The 18,580-nt window shown below is 46.1% G+C and overlaps 1 protein-coding gene and 1 pseudogene across 2 annotated transcripts in view; one reads left to right on the top strand and one right to left on the bottom strand.

Moving 5' to 3' along the window:
• The window catches only part of LOC147431491 (DNA (cytosine-5)-methyltransferase DRM1A-like), a 98,637-nt gene that overhangs the window by 48,383 nt on the left and 31,674 nt on the right, over positions 1–18,580 (top strand). The gene's annotated exons all lie outside the window — the stretch shown is intronic.
• Positions 859–1,860, bottom strand: LOC147431492 (uncharacterized; annotated as a pseudogene).

Raw genomic sequence — 18,580 nt, 5'->3', positions numbered from 1 at the left:
GCTGCAAGTCAGCTACTACTTCCAAGAAGGCCCCATCTATATTAGAGAGCATAGAGGTCGGTTGGTTGTTGGCACTAAGGGGGTGGCTTGTCAGATGTTGTAGATGGACTAGGTTGTTAAGGAGGAAATAGAAGAGTTGGACCTTCAGGAAGACTGAGGCCTAGGGCTGCTTGTTGTGACCTGGTGAGGACACCAATAGGCTCCTCCACTGGCTGCACCCTATCCATAGGAGTAACCACATGTGTAGAAGGTGACGGTTGAGGAATGGTGCTTACCGCAATCAGGTTGATCTTCAAAATTGTGAACTCTTGTTGGTTCTGACTGAGGTTGGAAGACGTGGATGCCCTTTGCTTGGAACAATCTTTACTGGAGTAATCCTTAGCCTTGGGGCAGTGACGGCAAGGCGGAGACCCTTCGGGCAGGGGTCACTTGCTTTGGTAATGCCCATATTCCCCGCCCTTGTAGCACAAAATAGGGCGATTGGACAGACGAGGCGGGGGACGAGGTGGTCTCTGCTCTTGCTGCATGGGGGTGGAAGCTGAGGTGTAGAAGCTCTGAGGACTTGAAGGGACACTAGCGTGATAAAAACTTTGAGATGGAAAGGCGCTTTGCATACCTTGCATAGTAGGAGGGGTTGTCAGCAGAGGGGGCATGTGGTCTGGATGGCCATAGGGAGAAACCATATTGGATGCAGAAGCAAAGCCGTGTTGAAGCGTAGGGACGAGTCTCTGTTGTAATTGTCGCAGTCCCTTCAGATAGTAGCACTGCTTGTCAGCATGGCCGGACTTCACATAAGTGACAGTAAGCTCGAAGCGGGCATTCCTGTAGAGGATGCTCGGGAGAATGGCAGGAGCTACACTAGACCATAGCCTTAATTTCTTGATGAGCCTTGAGCTCCTCCAGCTCCCGCTTGATCTGGTCCAAAGCTTCTTGATGTGGAGGCTTCTCCTGTCGAAGAGATAATGATCTCTCCTCTTGAAGAGCTCGTTGTAACTTCAAGGCTTCGGGCTCCCTGCATAAAGAAGTCAAAGGGTCAGAGGGACTTTCCAAAAATACTGAGGTGGTCTCTAGCTGAGTGGGGTCGGTGATGAGCTTCCTAGCCCCTTCTATCCTAGTAGCAGCCACGGCAAACTCCTCCAGAGTGGCTTCAGGTCGGAGACTCTCTCGGAGCTTTTGTTGAGAAGTTTTGGGAAGAGCCTTCTCCACCCATTTCTTGACCATAAATTCTCCTGGTTGTTGAGGAAGCTTTGCGACCAGACACTTTTTCCTTGTCATGAGTTCTGCAAAAGTCTCATGCGGTTGTACCACTAGGTTGGCCAACTCATCCAGAACCTTCTCTTGGAATTTCCCTGGTCTAAAGGCTTCACATGATTGCTTTCATAAGGTGGCCCAAGTCGTAAAATGGCTCTCAGTAAACTTACTATACCATTTATCGGCTAACCCTTCCAAGGTTGATGGGAAGAGCACTAGGTAGGCGTCTTCTATGTTGAGCCCACGACCCCTGCAGAGGGAGACAAATCTCCTAGCATGGTCGTCTGCATCCTCTGTGGAGAGTCCTCTGAAAGGCGGAAACTTTATGTTCACCTCAGCCAGGACGCTTGTGAGCTCTTCCATGGCTACCTGTTCAGGAGCTTGTTGCTCAAGAGCTTGCTGTAACACAGGGTGCGAGAACTGTACTGGGGAAGGTGACCTTGGAGGTGAAGAACTATTTGAGGGAGTGGAGGTAGCCGCGTGGGAAGGTAGGGGTAACGGGGATGGTGGATTTCTACTCGGCACAAAGGGTTGGCGCTTTCGATGGTAGTACTTTAAAGGAATAAGTAATGGACTTTGTCTATCTTTGGACTGCCTCGTATGTGTCATGCATAATCAGAAACCCACCTAAGCTTTGGGCATTAAGACTCTTAACTTAATTGGTCCCAACTCCACTAGAGGAGTGTGAGTGACCAGGATGAGTGACTAGACCAGGACGAGTCACTAGACTCGGACGAGAGACTAGACCATGGCGAGTGACTAGACCAAGGCAAGTGACTAGACCAGAACGAGAGACTAGACTAGGACGAGTGACTAGACCAGCTGGTCTAGGACTAAGCTGGAGAGACCAAGCTGGACTACTCTAGTCCAGACTAGCAGACCAACATAGGTGAGAGCGTAAACGAGCTAGCTCCTCGACTTGTAGGCGCAACGGAGTGAAACTTTAGTTGAGGTCCCACCGGGTGTGCCAAAAATGAGAGCATCTGTAGCGGGAATAATGTGTCGTGCTCTCTACTGTGGGTGCTCCTCAGTGCAATGCACGTGAAATCTCACTCCAATAGAATGAAAACACTGTAGACAATGAACAACAGAGCAAACAAGCAACTCAACAGTAGAACCTGAACAGCATGGGACTCGATTAACTCAAATGAACCAGTATAGACTCTGGCATGGCAGCACACTCTGCTCCAAGCCGAGAACTCACGAGTACAATGGGGGTGTCGAGGCTCAAGATGTGTAGGGTGTCACAAACTTATGACGTGGCATGCTATAGGTTGTCCCAACTTATGGGCACTTGCCGACAGGGTCCTGGGAACAACTAGGATTAAAAGAAAAGCAAAGGACTACTGCTGTATGGAAATCCGCAAATTGCGTTGAAACTGCTGACGTGGCTGACCGTACGGATTTTTCCGCAAAACGCGTTGTTGGGTGATGTGGCAGGCCGTACGGAATTCCGCTTTATGTGCTGGCTGCTTTTGGGAAGCCCATTGCTTTTGATTTTGGAAGCTTCTCATGCTTTGCTTTTTCCATGGCCAAGGGCTTGAAACAAAGTCCCTTCGGCTCTCTTTGGCTCATTCTGTGCGACGAGCCGGTGAGCAGAGGAGACCCAAGGGCAACTATACTTTGCTCAAGCATTAATACAAAAAGAAATACCGAAAGGGGTGCCAGTCTTTGGGGCCAATTTCTCTAGGCACGGAACTATGCCGGGCCGTGTCGACTCAATTGAACTGTGAATTAAGTGTGAAGTGTTTTAAAGTGATTCTCTCTCGTGTGTCGTGCTAGAATCCAGAGTGTCCAAGTTTGTTTGAGTGGTATCAGAGCTCAGTCGATTTCTCTTCTACCAGGAAATCCGATCTCTTTTCTCGTGACACACATGGATTTTGGCAAGAATCAGACGACTCCTCCTGCCACCTCAGGAATGAGAGATAGCACGGGAAATTCAAATGAATTAGAAAATCACGATACAGGGCACCTCGGCCACATCAACAGCAGGTTGATGAGTGCGCAAAGCAGATGCTCCATTTTGCAAAGGATCCACAATATGCAAAATTTTTGACCTGGTACCCAATTGACGAAGTGCATACACATTGGCAGAAATCCATTGACTCACTAATAATTCGGCCCTCAAGAAGCATCCTACTCCAAGGATGTGTACTGAAGAAGAACTTGATGACAGCGTCGAAAGGTGAGTCAACCAACTTTTGGGGGTGAAGAAACAATCGAAGAAACGCAACAAGGGGACTGACTACCCCGGTTATTTAGGCCGTTAATCTTTTTTTCAAGTGCACGAAAACAGAAGAGACATGTACGCTTCGAAGGACTTTCGAGTTCATCCTCTTCTGACAGTTCCGATAGCTCTACCTCTTCCGATTCGAGCAAAGAGGATAGAAAGAGCAAGAAACGAAGAAAGAATCAAAGTTTTGGAAAGAGCAAGAAGAAGGCAAAGAAGAGTAGATCCTGACCTATTTCTGATAGTTTTGACGAGGAATCATCCTCCTCTGAGAGTTCGGACTCCGATGACCACATATTCTATTCAAGAAGAAACACTTTATAGAGCCAATCAATATGATTTTCTCTAGGACAAGGGCAAAAAGACCAAGGAATGTAAGGAAGGTGGACAATTAGTAAAGTTTTGAATCCTTTTTAGGATTCCAAGATGCTCGCAAGGCTTTAGCCTTTATTCAACAGTTTGACATAGCATTCTCTGGAGGGCGCTACTCAGAGCACTCCAAAATCAGGAGGGCATCATCGTTCTTAAAAAGAAATGCATGAGCGTGGTGCTCCACTCTTCGTTTACAGAAAGAAGCCCCTACCAAGTGGTTAAAATTCAAACGGCTCTTTATTTCTTCTTGGCTGACTCAGGAGTACGAACGAGATGTGATGACCGCTTCGAACCATCTTCTTATAGCCAAAGCTGACACTTTGGATGTTTTTTGTGAGAGATTTTGGGATGCTTTTCTCCCAGCCTCTTCTTTTAAGAAGGTCACTTTTAAGCAGCAAATTGAGCAGTTTTGCTATGGGCTTCCCAAAGAGATCCGAGATTACTGCCTTGAGCAGAAGTTCGAGTCTATACAACAATTGATGGGACATGCTAAGCGGAGATTTGCTATGCATTCGGGTAAGTCACCCTTGAGCAGAAGTTCGAGTCTATACAACAATTGATGGGACATGCTAAGCGGAGATTTGCTATGCATTCGGGTAACGTGACTTACCCCACTGATCAAGTTTCGACACCAAGGTCCAGACAGAATTCAACAAATGATAACAGAAGGAGGAGGAAGTTTCAGAAAAAGAAGGATGCATGACCCCGATTGCCCGAGGAACAGAGAACAGACTACCTCAAGGAGGGGAAGTGTTTTGACTATGGAGAACAAGGACACATCTCTGCAAGGTGCCTCAAAAAGGCATAGTGAGGACAATCGGAAGATAGGCTAGAGAGCTCCAAAGCAGCTGAAGAACTTGGCAGAAGAAGAAAGATGAAAGCAAGACTAGTACCAGATTGTATGGGGACCGACCCGCATCATATGGACTAAAGCACAAAACTTTGCCGCGCATGGGGCAAAGTACGAGATCAAAAAGCCCTCATCTTCTTTGACGGAGGAGCCAAGGCCAACATCATTTCACACGAATTGGTGGCTCAACTTGGAATTACGCCCAACAAAATGGGCCCACAGGCAGAGGCAGTCCTCGTGGCACCCGGACGGGATGTCTCCATTACACCTGTCATTGGCAAACCTCGTTTGCATTGTACGGGGTATTTAGGGCACGATGACTTTTACATCATGCCTTGTCAGGGTGTGACGTCCTCCTAGGAATCCCTCGGTACCACAAGAACAACGTCGTGGTTGTAAGAAACCGACTTTGACGAATGAGAAGGGCAAGAAAATTGTGCTTGATGTAAAATTGAAGGGTCGAGTCCATCCCTATTGTATCGGCTTCGTCCATTTCCAAATTAATGAAATCAAGTCTTTCCGTTTATTCGGTTTACTTGAAAGAATTGAATGATGAACAATGAACCATATGTCTGAATTGGACAAGAAACGACAAGAGTTCCTGCACACACTTGCTGATTTCTTCTCTGAAGGTTTACCAAGCGAGTTACCTCCACCTCATCCTGAGGACCATACGATTGATTTGATTCCTGGAAGTACACCACCGAACTGGCCACCTTAACGAGTTAGCCGAGCCCAGAATGAAGAAATAGTGAACCAAGTAAAAGGACTTCTAGAAAAGGATCTTATCCAACCTAGCACATCACCTTACTGTTCTCCGGTTTTGCTAGTATTAAAGAAAGACGGATCTTGGAGGATGTGCATTGATTATAGAGCTCTCAATAAAATCACCATCAAGAACAAATTCCCTATCCCAAGGATCAATGATATATCTTTTTTTTTTCGAGAAAGAGATCCTTCTATTAGTTAATGAAACTGCCCATAGGGCTACAACCACCTCTGCTAGAGAGGTCTACAAAAATCAAAAGGGGAGACTCTCCCAATGAAAAAACAGCGTTTGTACAATGAGGCTAAATCAAGAATGGGAGGAGGGAAAAGCCATACAGGTGGACGGTAGTGCCATCTGAGCACATCCTGGACCATGGTGAAGAAAGCCCCAGGGCGCCAGAGTCGAAGAAACGCCTCTCTGTGCTCCCACATGCGGTCGGAGCTGCCCTGGAGTCTCTTGAACTGTTCCCTGAGAGTATGGATCAGCTCTAGCCAAAATCTCGAACAGTCTCCGCTGGTGGCACAAGATGAGCCTCAAAGATGCGGAAGCAGCGGGCCTACTAGATGAACCATCGCGTCAGGCCACCGACGAGCTTTCAATACTCCTCTCTCTCATTGCACCACTCACCACTCCTGTGGAATAAGCTCTATAGCAAGCTGGAGTGTAGGTCGACCCCCTTGTATCACTATCATCCTGCTGGTGGAGGATAGCTCAAATTGTAATGCAGGGCCCGTGAGAGTGGACCAAGCAGGTGCACGTCAAGTGTACTGTCGTGCTGGAAAGAGCTGGCATCAGCCGAAGGACCCGAAGTTAAACCTGATGTGCCATAGGGCAATCCCAAAGACAGTGACGCTGACTCTCCAAAGGCTGGTCACAAGCTGCACATGTTGTCGGGAGGCCACTATGTATAAGCCTGCTCCATTGCTGTAGCTCTATGTGCAACCAGCCATTGGAACAAAATGACTCGCCGCGGCTGTCTGGCGTCCCACAACCTCGCCCAAAAAGCTGACAGGAACTCAGCTGGGAGACCCTCCTCCTGCCAATGAGGTGTTGCAGCAGGAGGAGCCTCTCTCCGTGCTGCCAATATCTGACGTCCCAGTCGAATAGTGTACTGAAAGAAAGGGACACCTGGATGGTCGACTGAGGCGAAAGGGTCCCTCCAAAACCGGGTCCCACTGCACTCATGCCAATGGACAGCTCTCCCAAGCCCACAGCCTCCAGTAGCCAATCTCAAGAGCTGCTAGGTCAGGATCTATGACACAAGTCTCCCACAAATGCCCACAACTTTGATCTCTGAAAGCAACACTCTGCAACCTGTGGGGCCTCTACTGAGACTCTGTGTAATCGACCCTCGCCCTATAGCTCGAAAAACATGGAGGGTTCAGTCTCTGAGCAAGCCCGAACTGCGATGAGTACCTCTAGCCGCGTGAAGGACCCCATACATCTGGGCACTGCTGACTCGAGAGGTGTAAGCCACTCAGCTGGTACTGCCTCTGTGATGTCTTGAGACATGCTCTGCACCCCTCGCATGCCCTATAAGCTAGATCCTCCGAAGTTCCTCTGACAAACCTTAGAACTGTAGCCAGTCACCAAAAGTGCGTGCTGGACCCTCTACCATGAGACCCCCAAAAAAATGAGGCCTACTATCAACCAAGTCGCCTCTCTGAGTGCTAAACATGGGGTTCCAAACAAGGGACTGTCTCAGGCGTTCCTCCGTGCAAGTAGGCTAGTGCTGCTCTAGGCCTCTCCGCAGCCGCTCCCAGGAGCGAAGCAGGCTCACAGCAAAACGGTCCTCTAGTCTCGTGCTCAGGACAACTCTTTGCATCTCTCTGAAAATCCATCTAGTGGAGGGTCTCCAAGGGCCTCCAGCCTGAGGCATTCTAGCTCTAAGCCGTTGTCGTGCCGCTCCGCTGCCATGACAAGAAAATGAGCAAAGGAATGCCAATCAGGTGTATTTGAATCTTGCATGATTGTTTAGCAATTATAAGGTCTTGCTAACAAGCTAATTTTTAAGCTAAAAGTGTACCAGATGAGGCTCTAAGAGCCAAAAGATGTCTTTGTAATGCTAAACAGTGAGTATGCTTGAAGTGGTCATAGCTGGGATTTTATTGATCAAAGTTGAAGTACTCGAAGTGCTCTACAGGCCTCTCTTTACGGCTCGTCAATCAGAGCTACGGATAAGAAGTTATGACAGTTTTAAGTTGAGTCAGTAGCAGATCCGTACGGATTGAGCACCTGCTAATAAAAGGTCAAAGATGAAAGGAATGCATGGGTCCGAAGTGCTCACTTCCAGGAGCACTTCGGTCCGAAGTGCTCACTTCCTGGAACTGCTCACTTCTAGGAGCATGTCGGTCTCTCCAATTCGACAATCGGGGTTTCGGTTGGCAAGATATGGCGGGTTTAAGTATCGCCGGGGGCCGCTTCCAAACCGCCCTGGTCGCCTTGATAAGTCAAATGCATCTGGCTTAATGCAGTGCGGTCCCCGATGTGTATGCCAAATGTGGGCTGATGCGGAAGCATTTTTTATAACATGCCTAGCCTTGACGGACACTGATACTTGCATCTTGAAAGCTATGGTGCCATTCAACACACTAGAGTGGGCAGTAGAATTCACGGTGATATTGCTAGTCAGTGGATGTGGGAAAATGATGTCATGGAGGCAATGCCTTGGTCGATATGTATGCCTAATGTGTTGCCCGAAGGCCGCCAAGTCAATTAATCTAATGGCCACCCAATGGCCATGGCCGCCTAATTGTTTAGCTTGGGATTTCTTTGTTTGGCAATGCATTGAGCCGCTATGCATGTCAAATGTGATGCCAATCAAAAGCCGCCCAAAGCAAGATAACAAAGGCCGTTGCCCGCATTAAAAATAACATGTGACCGCCCATTGTTAAGGGTGCTACCTTAAACCTTTAGAGGGTGTGAACAAAGGAGGTTAGACGCGCTGGGATGAAGATGCGCTTGCGCCGGCTTGCAGAAGGCTCAGATGAGCTCGACCAAGAGACGGGAAACGCGCGGAACAGCATGGCGCTTCTATTTGAACTCGGTTGCTACGTCATAGAGATGATTCCCGCGCCACGTCAGCTAGGGGCTACCCATTAGCGACATCGCTAATGGGTAGGCTCCTTTTAGCAAGGAACTTGGCTCATGCAAATTAGAAAAAGGGAAAGATGCGGCTCTCAAAGCTCTCGTTCAATTTTTTTGGAGGCCCTCTCTTTTCATTGATCTCTTGCTCTCAAGGGAAGGGGGGTGAGAGGCCTTAAGCCTTCTTAATCCTAAGCTCTCGAGGCTAAGCATCTCAATCTCATGGAGCAAGTTTTGATGATCACTAATCTCTCATAAGCCAAGCTTTGAATTCTATCTCAAGCTCTCTAATCCCTTAAGCTCTAAGCCTAATCTCTAAACCCTTAAGCCAAAGCCTAAGCCTAATCTCGGAAGCCATAGCTAAGCATAAGCTAAGCTTTGAAAGCTCTTGATCTCATCTAATCTTAAGCTCGAAATCCAAGCTCTAAGCCCAATCTTGGAATCCAAAGCCTAAACCTTAATCCTTAAGCCTACTCTTAAGCTCTTCTGCCAAGCCAAGCCTAAGCTCGATTCATTATGCTCCCATAGCCATAGCGGAAGGAGATCAATTCTCTTTCAATCTTGAAGCAGCAGGAGGGAACGAATCAGATCAGTAAAGATTGTCTCGATTAGCACCTAGATTAAGACAGGTCCGACCTTGTAAGGAGCATGAACGCCTCCATTAACGATTGATTAATCACGGATACTGTTGATTATTTGGTATTAAGTGAATTGTTTGTTTTGAGCTTTGTTTCCGTTAATTGTGTCTGCTGCACCTCTTTTCCCTGCACCTCTCATAGCCAGGGGCCCGGTGCCTTCCCGGCTCACCTTTCGCATACTTATCCCCCGGCATTCTTGGTGAACCCGACGCGAAACGAGCCGGGGTGAGCAGTGTTGTGGAGAAAGATGTCGACACGGCAAGAGGCAGCCATGCAACAAATGATGCAGCAGTTTGCTGCTTACATGCAACAACAACAGGCTGCCCAACAGCAGTATAATCTGCAAGAGAGGATCCGTAAAGCTCGGTACACAGTTACCGAGATATTACAGCAATTTGAAGGCCGGGATATTAACAAGTTTTGCAATATCTACGAGCAGGCAATGGAAGAGAATGGAAGGGATGATCAGAATGCAGTGGAAGAATTCCATTTAATTGCGGAGCCAGAACTTAGGAGCCGAATTAAAGAGATTCAGGCGGTTCAAGGCCCGAATTGGCAGGATTTCAAGAAGGCGCTTCACGAGGAATACTTCCTTGAGGATTTACAAAGAGTAACCAGACAAAGCTTTATGTAGTGGGGGAAGAAGAACAAAAATCTATCTGCACGAGAGTTATTACGGGAATTTGAGAAGAAATTCGAGCAACTGTCCTCGACAGAGTAACGTTCAATGAAGGATCAGAAGGTTGAGCTGTTCATTCAAGCTGCTGATCCTCGACTTCAGAAGAGTCTAGTGCAATTGCTGGAGGATTCAACAGGAGAATTGAGCTTAACATCCGACTGGAAGGTAGTCACTGAAGCAGTCAACATGATCGTGAAACGACAGATGAGAGTCGATAAGCTGATCGTGGCTGACATCATGGATATTGCGGAAGAGGAACCTAACCTCGGCAATACACAGAGTGGAGGAGCCAGTTCTTGACGAATTGGTCAAAGGTATTCAATAATTAAATTTGAATTTTAAGGCTGTAAAATTTGAAGGTCTAGCTGCAAAGGGATCTACTTATGAGCCTAGACAACAACCACTACGCAAAGGCCGGGACCAATGCGTGTGGTGTGATAGTGAAGATCACAAATACGTTAAAGAATGTGATGAATTTGACAAAGCTTATAAAAAGAACGTGGTGTTCTCGAAGGACAAGAAGATACACCTTAGGGCAACAGGTGAGATGCTCCGCCCGAACTTCGGTAGGGGCGGCATGAAAAAGATAGTTGAAGAGATCCAGCATAATGTTGCTCTTGTGGAAGCAGCTACATATGGGCTGCAAGTCTGCGGGAAGGGTGATGATGATGGTGCAGGTACCAAGGGTCAATTATGGCCTTATGCTTTGAAGACAGCAGAAACAGGGCAGGTAACTTATGGGAAGCTGCGGCAAGTAGGGAATTCAATTCGAGAAACCACAGGGTGGACTGATCCAGTGGATTCCCTCTCGGTGTATGCATTCATTGCGAAGTCCCAAGCTAATGAGGCTATGGTGGAGGAAAAGCGGAAAAGAGATGAAGAAGATCCTGGGACATCGAAAAGGACAACGAGATTCAACATCAAAAATGAAGAAGGACCTACTCCTAAGCCCTCTCCTGAAGTGGTGATGGAGGATGTACCCAAGGACAAAAAGCAAGGTAAACCTAGGGGACCTTCATATAAGCTTAAATCTGACATTGAATTAGCTACAGATTTAAAGAAAGTTTTTGAAGAACGCATTCTAAATAGCAAAGTGGAGCTCACATTGGGTGATATTTTGGGCATTGCCAAATGTGAGTTTCATGAGGAGATTATTGATATCATCAAAAGAAAGCGGCAGATACCAAGTGAGCAAGAGCCGGAGTCAGTTAAGAGCCAAGCGGTTCGCCACATTGAAGCAATTTTGGATGACTATGAAGAGTATTTGGCAGATCTTGAAAAAGAAGAAGAGTCTAGGTCTGTGGTGGTGTCAAATCCAACTGTACTAGAGGTAAGACATGTTCATTTCAATGAAGATGAAGATAGTGAAAGTATACAAAGGAGTCACTTTTCACGGACTCATTGGGCAAGAGCAACAACCGAAACTATTGTGAAGCTTGGCGACATTGAAGAACCGGTCTTAGCACTCATAGATCGTGGATTGGAGATCAATTTGATGGCTAAAAGCTTGCACAAAAAGGGGAAATGGCCTATTGATGTGGACCATGGTTGGCAGATTCGAGCTGCCAATATGCTTCGAGGCGACCTCTATGGTGCATGTGCCAATGTTAAGGTAACTGTAGGGGATGTCTGTGATGAGCAAAATTTCTTTATACAGGAACATTCCTCTTATCCATTAATTTTGGGGCAACTCTACATTACGGCTGTGCGAATGGAAACTGAGGTGTTGGATGATGGCTCAGCCTATGCCAGGGTTCGAAGCCAAGATGGTAAGAAAGCAGTTCAATTCTTGACTGTATGTGTTGACCATGCCAAGAACAAGGATAGTCTACGTGATCATCCAATGCCAAAGATTCACAAGGAATTTAGAGAACACAGGTTTGCACAGGATTTTCTCGGAGTGCCATTATAAAGCGGGACTATGGTGGTACAAGTGAGGAGAAGTTCTCGCAAAGAGAAGCTTTCTCTTCGGGATTTTTGGGGTTAACATCTGAAGGTTCAGTATCTTTCAGAAAATTTAATGATTTGCCAAAGTGGGAAAAACAATATGTTTCAGGTATCCAAAGTCAATTCTAGGGTTGTGATGTGCTTGAATCAGATGATGTGATTTCAGGAATCTTTGAAGAGGTATCTTATGTAGATACTATATGAGAGCTTGAGGAGAGCAGGCAAAACAGGTTACAAAGCGTAATTGAAGTGGTTAAGGTCCATTCAATGGACATGTATGATGAGTTAAGTATATATGAAGCACTTATGCATATTGAAGTTGATTTAGGTGAAATTGTTGAAGCACAGGTAGAGACAAAATACAAGACTATTGCAAAGAAAGTGAGGCCAGTGGCTACACTGCTGCCAGAAGGAAGTGATGGGATGATCAAGGAGGCTTTTCGACAGCCTATACTCAGGAATCCAAAGAACATAGGGCATAAATTTACTAAGGAGACATTGCAGCAGCTGAAGGTTGGAGAAGATGGTTTCCTCAACGAAGAGGAGATCAAATGTTTTCAAGGTATGCTCGAAAAACATGGTAAAGCTTTTGCTTTTGAGCCAAGTGAGATTGGGTGTGTGGATTCAAGTGTTGTTTCACCTATGGTTATTTTAGGTGTTTCACACATGCCATGGAGCTTGCGTCCTATTCCAGTTCCTAAAGCTCACTTACCAAAGCTTATCAATTTGCATAATGAAAAGATTCAAATGGGAATTTTGGAGCCGTCATGTGCACCATATTCTAATCGATGGTTTATTGTTCCGAAGAAAAATGGTACATTGAGGTTCATTTAGGATATGCAACTAGTTAACAAAGTAACAATCCGCAATGTGGGTACTTGCCCAATTGTGGATGAATTTGTTGAGGCCTTTGCAGGTAGATCTATTTACTCCATGGGTGATCTTTATTCAGGATATGATCAATTCTAGTTAGCTTTGAAGAGCAGGGATCTTACTACGATGCGTACTCCTCTTGGTTTGGTAAGGATCTGCACTCTGCCACAGGGTGCTACTAATTCAGTAGCTCATATGATGAATGGCATGAATAAGGTATTAAGGGACTTTATCCCACATGTTACTATGCCTTTCATTGATGATCTACGAATTAAGGGCTGTGAAGAAGGCTCAAAAGATGAAACAAAAGACCAGAGGGGGTGCCGACAGTTTGTTGCTCAACATATTGCTGACTATGATGCTATATTGTTGAGGCTTGAAGAAGTTAACTTAACACTTTCAGGTCAAAAATCAACTTTTGGTGCTAAGGAGGTCTTAATTGTGGGACATATGTGCAGTTCTAAAGGAAGAAGGTCAAGTCCAGCAAAAGTCAAAGCAATCCAAAAGATGAAGGAAACATGTTCTTTGGTTACTGAAGTTCGTCGATTCTTGGATGCATGTGTGTTCTATCGTATTTGGCTGCCACACTTTGCTCATGTTGCAGAGGTGTTGTATTAATTGCTACGAAAAGGTAAAAGATTTGTTTGGGAAGAAGTTCACACACAAGCTATCAGGAAATTAAAGAAGATGCTTCTTGAGGCTCCGACCTTGAGAAAAGTTGATTATAAATGCGACAGGCCAGTTATTTTAACAGTTGACACTAGCCCGACAAGTATTGGATGGGCTATAGGTCAAGATGATGTTGAAGGACACAGGTATGCAGTGAGATTCGGAGCCAAGGTGCTCAATGCTCGTCAACGAGGATATCCACAGGTTAAGAGGGAACTTTGGGGTGTTGCTACTGCTGTAAGGACCGATAAAGAATACTTTATTGGAGCTTCTGTTGTGGTAGAGACAGATTGCTTGCCACTGATAGGGATGATTGCAAATTGCTCTACTATGGACATTGCCATGCTACGATGGATAGCCTATATTAAGTCTCTTAACCCTGAATTTTGTCATATTGCAGGTAGAGATAATCTTGTTGCAGATATGTTATCAAGAGCCAGGTTTGAAGGTGAAGAAGAGATGTTGACCACGAGTGATGATGTTGTCTTGAAGTTCTACACTTCCTCTTATCTACTTGCCAATTGTGGAAACATTGCTCATGTTTTTGAAGTATTTTCTGAAGAATTTTATGACGGAGAGTGGCTTATGATTGGCCGCTACCTAAGTACTCTCACTAGACAAAAAGGATGGAGTGATCAAGATTTCAAGAAGATTAGGAAAAAGGCCTATGGTTATTTCCTGAAAGATGGACATTTATGGAAGCAACTGAAGCCCCCAGGAGGGGTACCGCAACGAATTCTTTGTGCCAAAGCAACTCAACAGCAGGTGATCAAAGAGTTTCATGAAAGTCTATGGGCTGGACACAGAGGAGTCTGGGCAACCTTTGTTAAGATTAAAGACCGGTATTGGTGGAAAGGTATGTACAAAGATGTGGTTCAATTTGTGGAATCATGCTTAATATGTCAATAGTACTCTAATGTGCAACATAGAGATGGATTGCATCCCACCTATCCACTGGCTATGCACTACAAGTGGGTGGTGGACCTTATTACAATGCCAGTAGGAGTGTGGCAGATGAGGTATATTGTTCTTGCCATAGAAGATCTTACTAATCAGATTGAAGGCAGAGCTTTGCGTACCAAAGCTATGAGTTCAGTATGCAAGTTCTTGCTTGAAGATGTTATCTCCAGGTATGGATGTGTTGGCAGAATTACTGCAGATAGAGGAGAGTTGGATGCAGATGAAGCTCGAGAGTTTTTTGCTCGTATGGGCATTAAACTCCTCTCACTACAGCATATAATCCAAAAGGTAACAGAAAAAGTGAAAGAGGACATCTGCCTATTGTTAAAGCTTTAGCGAAGGCGTGTGAAGGACATATTGGTGATTGGCCTAAACTCTTGCCATTTGCTTTATGGTCTGATCGCACTACACACAGTTCAGTTACAGGATTTATGCCGTTTGAATTGATACATGGGCAAAAACCAATTATGCCTACAGAGGAAGCGGTTATGACTTGGACCATAATGCCATGGAAAGAAGGTATGTCTACTGAAGACTTGCTTGCTCTACATATTCGGCAGCTTGAGAGGCGTCAAGAGGATATTGAACAGGCTAAAGAGAAGCTTAAGGAGGCAAGATTGAAGAATAAGGCAGCATTTGATGGAAAGCATAGACTACGACCACATGCTATCAAAGATGGTGAGTGGGTACTTGTCTATGACAGTAGCTTGGAGAACCAATACACTGCTATGCGAAAAATGGTTAAACGGTGGTTTGGACCATATGTGGTGCAACATGTTTTTGATAATGCGACATATCAATTATGTGAACTAGATAGCACTATGCTTAAGGTGCCTATTGCAGGAAAGCGGATCAAGCTGTTCAAGAAGCGAGAAGGCGAGATTGTTCTTGAAGATTCCCATTCAGATCCACCTCCAGAGGATCATGTTATGTATACATCAGATGATATGTCTGATGATGATTTTCATGAAGCTGATTAAGTGCAATTAGCACAGACCGGAGGCTGTGCAGGTTCAGAGGGGATTTGGTTATATATCGGCTAGCTTGCCTGCGTGGCATGGCAAGCCGAGCCGGTTGCCGGTGAATTAAAACCGGTTGAGAGTAGTTGACCAAAAGGTCAACGCGCTTGCGGTGCAGACGTCTTGAACCCTGGTCGCCTTCGCCACGGCCCATTGCTATACCTCTATGCTACGCATGCGTGGTTGAAGGGGTAGTGTAGCCTGCCTTTCATAAGTCAGAAAAAAAATTATGCCCCCCCAAAAGCACCGTGACCGGCTCTACCGGTGTGCTCCACCTACACGTAACGTAGCTAGCCGATATTTAACATGAGCCGTTCAGAGGGGGTGGCTGTCGTGCCGCTCTGCTCCCATGACAAGAAAATGAGCAAAGAAATGCCAATCAGGTGTATTTGAATCCTGCATAATTGTTTAGCAATTATAAGGGCTTGCTAACAAGCCAATTTTTAAGCTAAAAGTGTACCAGATGAGGCTCTAAGAGCCAAAAGATGTCTTAGTAATGCTAAACAGTGAGTATGGTTGAAGTGGTCATAGCTGGGATTTTATTGATCAAAGTTGAAGTACTCAATGTGCTCTACAGGCCTGTCTTTATGGCTCGTCAATCGGAGCTACGGATAAGAAGTTATACAGTTTTAAGTTGAGTCAGTAGCAGATTCGTACCGGATTGAGCACCTGCTGATAAAAGGTCAAAGATGAAAGGAATGCATGGGTCCGAAGTGCTCACTTCTAGGAGCATGTCGGTCTTTCCAATTCGTCAATCGGGGTTTCGGTTGGCAAGATATGGCAAGTTTAAGTATCGCCGGGGGCCGCTTCCGAACCACCCTGGTCGCCTTGATAAGTCAAATTCATCTGGCTTAATGCAGTGCGGTCCCCGATGTGTATGCCAAATGTGGGCTGATGCGGAAGCATTTTTTATAATATGCCTAGCCTTGACGGACACTGATACTTGCATCTTGAAAGCTATGGTGCCATTCAACACACTAGAGTGGGCAGTAGAATTCATGGTGATATTGCTAGTCAGTGGATGTGGGAAAATGAAGTCATGGAGGCAATGCCTTGGTCGATATGTATGCCTAATGTGTTGCCCGAAGGCCGCCAAGTCAATTAATCTAATGGCTGCCCAATGGCCATGGCCGCCTAATTGTTTAGCTTGGGATTTCTTTGTTTGGCAATGCTTTGAGCCGCTATGCATGTCAAATGTGATGCCAATCAAAAGCCGCCCAAAGCAAGATAACAAAGGCCGTTGCCCGCATTAAAAATAACATGTGACCGCCCATTGTTAAGGGTGCTACCTTAAACCTTTAGAGGGTGTGAACAAAGGAGGTTAGCGTGGAGCTGCAGATAGCGAGCACAGACGCACTGGGATGAAGATGCGCTTGCGCCGGCTTGCACAAGGCTCGGATGAGCTCGACCAAGAGACAGGTAACGCGTGGAACAGCATGGCGCTTCTATTTGGTACCAAAACCGCCGCAAACGACGCTTCTATTTGAACTCGGTTGCTACGTCATAGAGATGATTCCCCCGCCACATCAGCTAGGGGCTACCCATTAGCGACATCGCTAATGGGTAGGCTCATGCAAATTAGAAAAAGGGAAAGATGCGGCTCTCAAAGCTCTCGTTCAATTTTTTTGGAGGCCCTCTCTTTTCATTGATCTCTTGCTCTCAAGGGAAGGGGGGTGAGAGGCCTTAAGCCTTCTTAATCCTAAGCTCTCGAGGCTAAGCATCTCAATCTCATGGAGCAAGTTTTGATGATCACTAATCTCTCATAAGCCAAGCTTTGAATTCTATCTCAAGCTCTCTAATCCCTTAAGCTCTAAGCCTAATCTCTAAACCCTTAAGCCAAAGCCTAAGCCTAATCTCGGAAGCCATAGCTAAGCATAAGCTAAGCTTTGAAAGCTCTTGATCTCATCTAATCTTAAGCTCGAAATCCAAGCTCTAAGCCCAATCTTGGAATCCAAAGCCTAAACCTTAATCCTTAAGCCTACTCTTAAGCTCTTCTGCCAAGCCAAGCCTAAGCTCGATTCATTATGCTCCCATAGCCATAGCGGAAGGAGATCAATTCTCTTTCAATCTTGAAGCAGCAGGAGGGAACGAATCAGATCAGTAAAGATTGTCTCGATTAGCACCTAGATTAAGACAGGTCCGACCTTGTAAGGAGCATGAACGCCTCCATTAACGATTGATTAATCACGGATACTGTTGATTATTTGGTATTAAGTGAATTGTTTGTTTTGAGCTTTGTTTCCGTTAATTGTGTCTGCTGCACCTCTTTTCCCTGCACCTCTCATAGCCAGGGGCCCGGTGCCTTCCCGGCTCACCTTTCGCATACTTATCCCCCGACACCGCTGAAGCAAAAACTCCTCCCCTAGAAGCAGTCCTCTGACAACAAACTTCCCAAGAAGGGCTATGCTCTGTTGTGCTAGGTCTATGATCCCCAACCCCCCTGAGAACAAGGTAGAGTGATGACCTGCCATGCCACTTTGGCCTGGGCTATTTGAGTATCGCGCCCTGACCAAAGGAAATTTCTGATCAGCCTCTCCACTTGGCTGATGCAGGAACTCGAAAAGATCCAACAAGACGTAATGTACCACATAGGAGCCAACAACACCTGGTTGGCCACTACAACTCTGCCTGCCAAAGAAAGTTGTGCCGAGCTCCAATGTAACAGCTTCCTCCTGATGGACAAGAGGAGGGGAGCAATTTGCTACTTAGGAGACAGGTCCTAGCCAACCTGATAGCCCAAGTATCGAATTGCAGTCCCTGGGGGGGATCCATCTCAAACCCTCACCTGGTAGCCAATCAGGCATAGGAGCAGTGCTAACCGAGAAAGCTACTGCCTACCTCCAGTTGACCAATGCGCCTGATGCACAACAAAAGGTCTCAAGAGCCTGCTCACACTTGTGTAGGTTGGCATCCTGACCCTCCAAGTACAAACCTGAGTCGTCTGCAAACTCAGCATCCAGTAGCTCATCAGCCCGAGTAGGGAGCGCTAAAGCCACGTAAACCAACCTGCTGTGAAACCAAAAATCTGCTCATCGCCTCAGCATAGAACAAAAAGAGGAAGCCCTGTTTGACCAAACGTGTGAGCATGAAACAATCTCCTCTACCTCCTGCCAGAAGCACGTGACTGTGTGCACGTCTGTAAAGAGCTGACACACCTCTAATCCAGGCATCTGAGAATCCCATCCTGCGAAGAGTTCCCTCCAAAAAGTCCCAGTCAACTCTATCGTAGGCCTTCTCAA

Source organism: Adiantum capillus-veneris, chromosome 21, assembly GCF_014529385.1.
Source record: "Adiantum capillus-veneris isolate H3 chromosome 21, ASM1452938v2, whole genome shotgun sequence".
Classification (NCBI taxonomy): Eukaryota; Viridiplantae; Streptophyta; class Polypodiopsida; order Polypodiales; family Pteridaceae; genus Adiantum; species Adiantum capillus-veneris.
Note: the sequence above shows the minus strand (reverse complement) of the source record. Positions and strands in the feature narration are given on the sequence as shown.